The sequence below is a fragment of the Camponotus floridanus genome, unplaced genomic scaffold, assembly GCF_003227725.1.
Source record: "Camponotus floridanus strain SB8 unplaced genomic scaffold, Cflo_v7.5 scaffold286, whole genome shotgun sequence".
Taxonomy (NCBI): Eukaryota; Metazoa; Arthropoda; class Insecta; order Hymenoptera; family Formicidae; genus Camponotus; species Camponotus floridanus.
This window is the reverse complement of record NW_020229421.1, coordinates 5,794-14,932: the sequence shown is the minus strand read 5'-3', so window position 1 is coordinate 14,932 and position 9,139 is coordinate 5,794. Positions and strand designations below refer to the sequence as shown.

The following is a 9,139-nucleotide window of genomic DNA, read 5'->3' as shown; positions in this document are numbered from 1 at the left end:
ATGAAGGATATAATCAAAAATTTTCATTTTTTAAAACTATATTAATATATTAATATTAATATATTAATCTATTAATATTATAATTATTAATATTATTATTAATATTATTTCTTGTACTGATGAGAGATTGAAACATCTGTACATCTACACATATTTCTTTAAAATGTTGTATATATAATAACTTTATATTTTATTCAAAGTAAATTTTAAAGTAAACTTTTAAAGTAAATTTTATTTTTTTTAAATAAATTTTACTTTTTATTATTTAATTTAAAATTATATAAATGTAATAATAATTTTTTTATTTATACTTTGTTTAATTATGTATTTATACTTTGTTCAATTATAACTTCCTTTAAATTAATATACAGATTTCATGCATCTATTATTTTCATACATTTTATTCTCATCTTTAATTTTAGATGATAATTATTAGTTAATTTTTCTATTTCTTTTTATTTTTCTTCTTTTTATTCTAATATCTAATATATTTGGTAACATTATAGGAGCAGTCCAGCAGGATCTAGTATCCCTACAATCGAGGCAAAAAAAGCAATAGAAGACAATCCTCGAAAAAGAAAATTGCGCATGAAGATCAAGAAGTTAAAAGCGCAAAACAAATCCTTGCGGGAAACCGTTAGAAGACTTCGAATGGAGAAAAAGAAGCGCAACGGGAATGAAACAACGGTTAAAGAAGAGGCCGAATACGAAACTTTGAGGAATTTAGGCAGTAAGTTATTAAATTAAAATTAAGTTAGTAAGTTAAAATTTTGCCAAATTATTGTCTACGCAAATTGATACACAAATCAAAAGCAAAGGTGGTACAAGATACGATCCTGACTTTAACAAATTTGCCTTATCGTTATATTTTTCAAGTCCGCACAATTATAGGAAACTGAAGGAATCACTTGCCTTGCCTTCCGTACGATCATTACAATTATTTACTAATTCGTGGAATATTATACCCGGAATAAATAATAAAGTTTTTGACGCTTTCTCTATAAAATTAAATTTATTACCATTAATAGAGCGCCATTGTATATTGTGTCTAGATGAAATGAGTTTAAAAGCTCATTTATTTTATAATGTATCGCGGGATGAGATAATAGGATTCGAAGATACGGGTTACAATAAATCCTCCTTGCAAAAAGTGCTTTAGTTATAATGGCACGTAGTATCGCAGGTAATTAGAAAATCCCCGTTTGCTATTGTTTTGTAGAAACTGCATATAACAGTAAAATTTTGAAAAATTTAATTTTTAATATTATAATTAAGTTAAAAAATTGTGGTGCTAGAGTGCATACATTGGTGACAGATATGGGGTCGAATTTTATATTATTATCTCGCGAGTTAGGCATTTCCACAAAAAATTCTACATTTTTTGTTGAGGAAGAAAAAGTAATTTATATTTTTGATACCTCGCATTTAATTAAAGCTACACGTAATAATTTATTACAACATAATTTTCAATTTAATAATAAAATAGCTTCGTGGGCACACATTATAGAATTTTATCAAAGAGACAGCAAATAATGGATAAAACTGCTCCTAAATTATCTAATTATCATATTCAACCTAATAATTTTTTAAAAATGAAAGTAAAATATGCTGTCCAAATATTTAGTAATCATATAGCTGCGGGTATGTGCACACAAATGTCTTCCGGTTTGTTTGCAACTGAAGCAGTTGATGCTATAGATTTGATTGATAATTTTGATAAATTATTTGATATGTTAAATTCTTCATCTGTAGTTACACCTAAAGAGTACGGAAAAGTTTTCACTGGAACCAAAAAACAAGCAGAATTTTTAGAAGAAATGATATATTTTTTAAAATCTATAAAAGTCATTAAAGAAAATGATTCTAATGTTAATGTTAAATGCTTTAAATGCTGGCAGATCACAATTAAAGGTATAATAGAACTTTGGGAAATATTAAAGAATTATAATTTCCCTTATCTCCGAACACGTCGATTAAACCAAGATAGTATTGAAAATTTTTTTGGCTCTGTTCGACAACAAAGTGGAAATTGTTCAAATCCAATACCAATACAATTTTCCCGCGCTTTCAAAAAACTTTTTATTTTAAAATTTTTACAACATTCAAACACACAAAATTGTGCACAAGATGAAGATGAAATGCTTAATTTATTTAAAACATATCCCAGATAGCAAAATCGGATAGAACACGTTTTGCAATTTATGTGCTGCATACTATGTCAGCAGAATGCTGTCAATATTCTAGCAAAATATGCCGTTTCAGTTAATGTTGTCAGAAACACAGCAAAAGTTGAGCATAACGTGCATTACGATGTAATGATAGAAATGCAGCAGAAATAAAGCAGAGTTTTACCAACCCCAATAATCAAGCATGCTAAGCACGTTCTGCCAGCGCATCATGCAATCAATATGCGGTCTCTGTGTCATCTTGTATCGATAAAGCAGGCAATGTTCGCACAGTGTCATCAGGTAACGCAATCATGCGATGAAAGCATTCTGTAAGTACGATATCGCATTAAAATAAAAGTCGTCGTGCGAATAGGTGCCACGTGCTCAGCAGTCTGCAATTTTTCCAGATTTCCAGGTTTTTTACGCAGGTTTCCTTTTTTTGTTATACTTGAGGAGAGTATATATTTAAGTTTAATTTTTTATAAAAAATAATCTAATATAATTTAAAAGTATTCCTATATTTTTATAATTGATTATACGTACAAACAATACATAATCTCAATTTATATTCCATTTTTTGATAATATATATATATATAAATTAACTTTTGATTAAAATTAGTTTGTTTTTTTATAATTTGCAGTATGTATAAATTACAGAAAATACGTTCTCGGAAAATTATTCATAATGTTTCAGTTGGATATAAGCAGAAATTAGCTCGAACAGTTCTTGCTTTGCGTAATGAAATGATAAATATTGCCGAAATATCTTCAAAATCTAATAAAAGAGAGAATGTTTTAAAACTAAATGCTTCAACCAATTCGCTTATTATGCAGGAATGTCAAAGTACGGATTTTTTTCAAAAATCTTCTTCGAATAATGATATAGAATATAATAATTTTGATTTAACAGTTGAAAACAAAAATAAATATGAGACTGAGAATTCTTTGATAGTTACAGAAAAAAGAAATTTTGAAGGTCGACTTGCTTCTGTATTTTTAAAAACAGGGATTCATCATGTCCAGGCTAAAGAGATTTTGAAATTCCTCAGAACTCATTCTTGTTTTTCGCATCTTGCAAGCGATCCAAGGACAATTCTGAATACTCCTCGCACATCATGTCATATTGATAATATAGCTGGAGGGCAATATCTTCATTTAGGTTTTCAAGAAGCTATTAAATCTATTCTTCAAAATACTTCTTTGAATATGATTCCTAATAATTTTGAAATAGATTTTCACATAGATGGGATTTCTTTAGATAGTGCAAGTAACATACAGTTATATCCTATACAAATTAGAATTGCAAATATTCCTCAAAGCAAGCCAGAAATCGTAGGAGTTTGGAAAGGATCTTCGAAACCTACAAGTGCTGCAGAATTATTAAAACCTTTTGTCAATGATGTACTAGAAGTTAGAAACAATAATTGGATTGTTTTTAATGGAAAAAAGCATACATTTGATCTCCGTTGTTTTATCGCAGATGCAGTAGCACGTGCTTTTATATTAGGGCATCAAGGCCATAAATCAAAAGTTCCATGTTCGAAATGTTGGGTTGTAGGAACAAGTATTCGTCAAGGTGTTATGATATATAGTGATGTTGACCATAGGTTGCGAACAAATGAAGAATATATTATGTGTTTAGATGGAGAACATCATATTGAAGGTGAAGCCTATATTTCACGTCTTTCTATAGATTTAGTAAATCAATCTATTTTCGATTATATGCATTTAGTTTGCCTCGGTGTTATGGAAAAAATATTTTTAGCTGTCGTTGATGGGAAATATGCTTCTTCTGCAAAACTTTCACCTGTTTCGATAAAAACTCTTTCTGCTAGATTGGAGATAGCCAAGAAATTTTGTCCACAAGAATTTGCAAGGAGGCCAATTAATGTAACAAAACATCGTACTTTTAAGGCTACAGAGCATCGTCAGATTTTGTTGTATACTGGTCCTGTCATTTTTTATAAACTTCTTAATGAAGCAACATATTTACATTTTTTGTTATTACATTCTGCGATTCGTATTTTAGTAGACACTGTTTCTTGTAGGAATGCAGCAGTCATTAATGAGGCAGAAATAATGTTAAAAATTTTTCAAGAGTTCCTGAGCATTATGGTATAGAATTTCTTTCGTATAATGTTCATGGCCTTCTACACTTAGCTAATGATGTTAGAAATTATGGTCCTTTAGATTCGTTTTCAGCTTTTCCATATGAAAATAATATGAATTATTTCAGAAAAATTATCAGAAAGCCAAATCAACATTTGCAGCAAATAGCAAATAGACGTTCCGAAGAAAAAAATGTTAAAAAAAAAATTTGTTGCTTTTACTGAAAATTTCATCCATTGTTCAGGTTTGCATAAAAATGGACCTGTACCTGCAGTTACTTTTAATAATTTTTCTCAATATCGAAATTTACATTGCAGACAATTTACTTTATCATTAAATGGAAGGGATGATACAATAATTCTTAAAGATTCTAATATTTGCATTCTTCAAAATATTATTGGCCATGATAATGAGTATCATCTTGTAGTGAAAAATTTCCGTAAAATTGAAAATTTCTTTCATACTGTAATACCATCTTCTAATATAGGAATTTTTCATTGTTTCTCACTTGACGATGAGTTAATAATAATTAATTTCAATCAAGTTGCTGGAAAATGCTTCAAACTTCCTCTCTGTGATATAATACATACTGCAAATTCTGATGATTATGTTGTTGTCAAAATTTTATCTTCTTTTAATTAACAAATTTATTAACGTATTATTTTTTTCGATTAAGATAATTAATTTTTTTGGCGGGTTTTTTTCCAGTTTCCAAATGAATAAAAAAAGTCACCGTCTTGTGGGTACGCTTGGATCACAACAAAGTATGCAAAATTTAAAACTTGACATAGAGAATGCAAAGAAGACGTTGTCATTAGATAATATGGAATCTCAACTATCACCATCTTTGATTAATCCTATCTTAAAAAGTGTATGTTAAGTCGATTACTCGAATATATCGAAATGTTGAAGCCTCCTTTTCTGCGATGCTGATTGGATGCTGGTGCATTCCGATATATTCGCGGTTAGGTTAGGTTAGGTAGCGTAGCGCTCGAGCGCTTCGTCATCCATAACCTATTTGTTACTCTTTCGTGTTACATAGTAGTGCGTTAAGAAAGAATTAAAAAGAATCTCGAAGAGGATAGAAGAAGGAGAAAGAGAGAAAGAAGAAAAGTCGAATAAAGAAGGTATGTAAATATATGTATAAATAATGTTTTTTCTAAAAGAAAGTATGAAAAACTTTTATCCGGAAAAGGTCATATTACTTGTACATATCCTCTCTGCATTATTGTATGTGCTCTTAATAAAACATCAATATATATGCAAGATAATATATGGAAGTTATTTGTAGATATGCATTATATGTTCTACGTTATCTTATATACTATGCGCAGTAATGATTTAAGAGTATATGTACTAATGCGAATAGTATTCATTATTACTAATCTAATTCCAATTAATTTTAAATCCTCTCTGCATTATTGTATGTGCTCTTAATAAAACACTAATACATATGCAAGATAATATATGGAAGTTATTTCTAAATATGCATTATATGTTCTACATTATCTTATATACTATGCGCAGTAATGATTTAAGAGTATATGTACTAATGCGAATAGCATTCATTATTACTAATCTAATTTCAATATTACTGGAAGAGTTTGCTTATAAAGAAGCTTGTATAACAAGCTTGTTATCTAGGAAATCTTATATACTATGCATAGTAATGATTTAAGAGTAAATGTACTAATGCGAATAACATTCATTATTACTAATCTAATTTCAATTAATTTTAAATCTTCTCTGCATTATTGTATGTGTTCTTAATAAAACATTAATACATATGCAAGATAATATATGAAAGTTATTTGTAAATATGCATTATATGTTCTACATTATCTTATATACTATGCGCAGTAATGATTTAAAAGTATATGTACTAATGCGAATAGCATTCATTATTACTAATCTAATTTCAATATTACTGGAAGAGTTTGCTTATAAAAAAGTTTGTACAACAAGCCTGTTATCTAGGAAATCTTATATATTATGCGTAGTAATGATTTAAGAGTATATGTACTAATGCGAATAGCATTTATTATTACTAATCTAATTTTAATATTGCTGGAAGAGTTTGTTTATAAAGAAGCTTGTACAACAAGTTTGTTATCTAGGAAATATATAGCTATTCCTTTATATAAGCTTTTGTATAAGTAAACTTCCTAATATTAAAATGTTTAAATTTGATTAATATGTAATGTTGAATTCTATTTAAGTTTGTAGATAGATTTAAATTTATTAATTTAATTTAAATATTGTAAGAAGAGTTTGTTTAAATAATAAAGAAGCTTGTATATATATATAATATATAATATATAATTTATATACAGGGTGAGTTTTTTATCTTGGGACATTGAAATATCTCGTAAAGTTTAAAAGATACGAAAAAATGTTTTAAACAAAAATTATATGATTTTAAAGGGAACATAAGGTAGTGTTATTAGTTTGACCTTGAGGAGTTACTTGAAAGTTACGTGAAATAAGACATCCTGTATGTTTTGTATATTCTCGTAGCTCATCTCGAGAGCTTTCCAAAACACTATAATTAAATTAGTTTTTATTAAGTACTTTCTGAGGCATAAAATCATTTTCTTAATTTTATATAAATTGTAAAATATCTTGTAAAATATTTATTTTTCGATTATCTTATTTTAATACTTTTATGTACAAAATAATGTGAGGAATTAATTGGTGTAAGAAAAACATATATTTGTTTCGAAAAAAAATGTAATTGTTAATTGCAAATTACATTTTGTTTTCGAAACAATTATGTGTTTTCTGTACATCAATTGATTCCTCTCATTATTTTGTACATAAGAGTATTAAGATAAGATAATCAAAAAATGAATATTTTACAAAATATTTTACGGTTTATGTAAAATTAAGAAATAACTTTATGTCTCATAAAAGTACTTAATGAAAATTAACTTAATTATAGTGTTTTAGAAAACTCTCTAGATGAGCTACGAGAATATGCAAAAACATACAGGATGTCTTATTTAAAAGATTGGAGGTAACCTTCACATAATTTTCAGATGACTCTTCAAGGTCAAACGAATGACATCATTTTATGTCTTCCTTGAAACCATACAATTTTTGTTTGAAACATTTTTTCGTATCTTTTAGACTTTACGAGATATTTCGATATCTTAAGATAAAAAACTAATTCTGCATATATATAGATATGTATGCATAAATTATAGATATGTATGCATGTATGTATTATTTGTATAATTTTTTATATATTATTTTTTTAAATTAATGTAAATTATTAATATTTATTTCTTTTGTTTCAGGAAAGGCGAGAAAGTTACAAAATTTACATAATAAATAGTAGAAAAAGAGGAAAAGAATAGTGAAGAGAGAAAATTAATTAAGAAAACTTTTTATATTATAAGTTATTTTAATTTATTTACAATTAGTATTTTATATTTAATTATATTTTAATTTTATTGTATTATAATATATTTTATTATTTTATATTTACAAAAATTTAATTAATATTTAATTTTATTATAGTAGTATTATTAATTATTATATATTGTAATTTATTTTATTTTTTATGTATATGTAATTAATAAATAAATCATATTATTTAGAAGTATTGATATTATTATTATTAATAATTATGATATTGATGATAATTGATGATATGAATGATATATAAATGATGACACTGATGATATAAACTATTATATAATATTGACGATAACAACAATAATAATGATAATAATAACAATGAAGATGATGATAATGATGATAACAAAATAATAATTTTAACAATAACTATAGTTTAATAACCATAACAATAACTATAGTTTAATAACCATAATAATTAACTTATTTATGTAAGTTAATTTATTTAAAGTGAGAAAAACAGCAATAATTTTATTAATTCCTTAAGCGTTGTATCGACGTCAATCTATATTTGGTCTTAAAGTAAATGATAATTGTAACTCCAACAATAATTCGTCAAATTCCATTCCTAAAGAGAATATTAATTTTTATCTTAATTGAATTTAATCTAATAATAATAATAATTTATAAATAATAATAATATTTAAATAATAATATATAAATAATAATAATAATAAATTATTAATATAGTAATAGTATATATAGATAGTAATAGTATATATATATATATATATATATATAGATTATTTAATAGTTATAATATAAAAATTGTAATAGATATTTCAATAGTAAAAAATTTTTTGTATAAATTATTTTTTTTTTATTAATATTTATTAATAATATTAAGTGTATATGTTTAAGATTTTATATATAGTATATTAATATAGAAAATTCTTATAAAATGACGAGACGTAAAATTGTACGTACTTTAGAAGAAAAAAAAGAATTTTTGCAACAACATCGAGAAAAAAGAAGGGAGAATCAACGACGTCGTCGTGAAAATAAGAAATTAGTTGAAAATTCTTTGAAAAAGTTAAATCAACAAACTATTTGTATTGCTGGTACATCAAATGATAATCGTGTAATAGAATTAGATATGGAAAATGAAGAAAATCCTTTAAGTGTTAAAGCAACATTACAATCATCTGTAGAATATCAAACTCGTTATCGATCACGGCAGAAAAAACGATCTTGTTTAAATAATATTAGTACACTATCATTTACTGATGTAATTGAATATTATATTGGTCCTATGGATGTGTATTGTATTCATTGTAATGCAAAACACTTTGCAGCTGAAAAAGTTTCTAATAGAGGATATTCATTTCATGATTGTTGTAATCATGGTGCAGTATGTGTGCAACCATTGCCTGAATTTCCTCAATTCATTCGGAGTTTATTTGATGGTAGTCACATAAAATCTAATAATTTTTTTCAAAA

The 9,139-nt window shown here is 26.0% G+C and overlaps 1 long non-coding RNA gene across 1 annotated transcript; it reads left to right on the top strand.

Annotated features, from left to right (window-relative positions):
• The first annotated feature begins 2,527 nt into the window (after positions 1–2,527).
• Positions 2,528–7,647, top strand: LOC112638320. Its single transcript, XR_003122950.1, has 3 exons — positions 2,528–2,596; positions 4,988–5,406; positions 7,579–7,647. It is a non-coding gene; the product is annotated as an uncharacterized LOC112638320 (long non-coding RNA).
• The last annotated feature ends 1,492 nt before the right edge of the window (positions 7,648–9,139 follow it).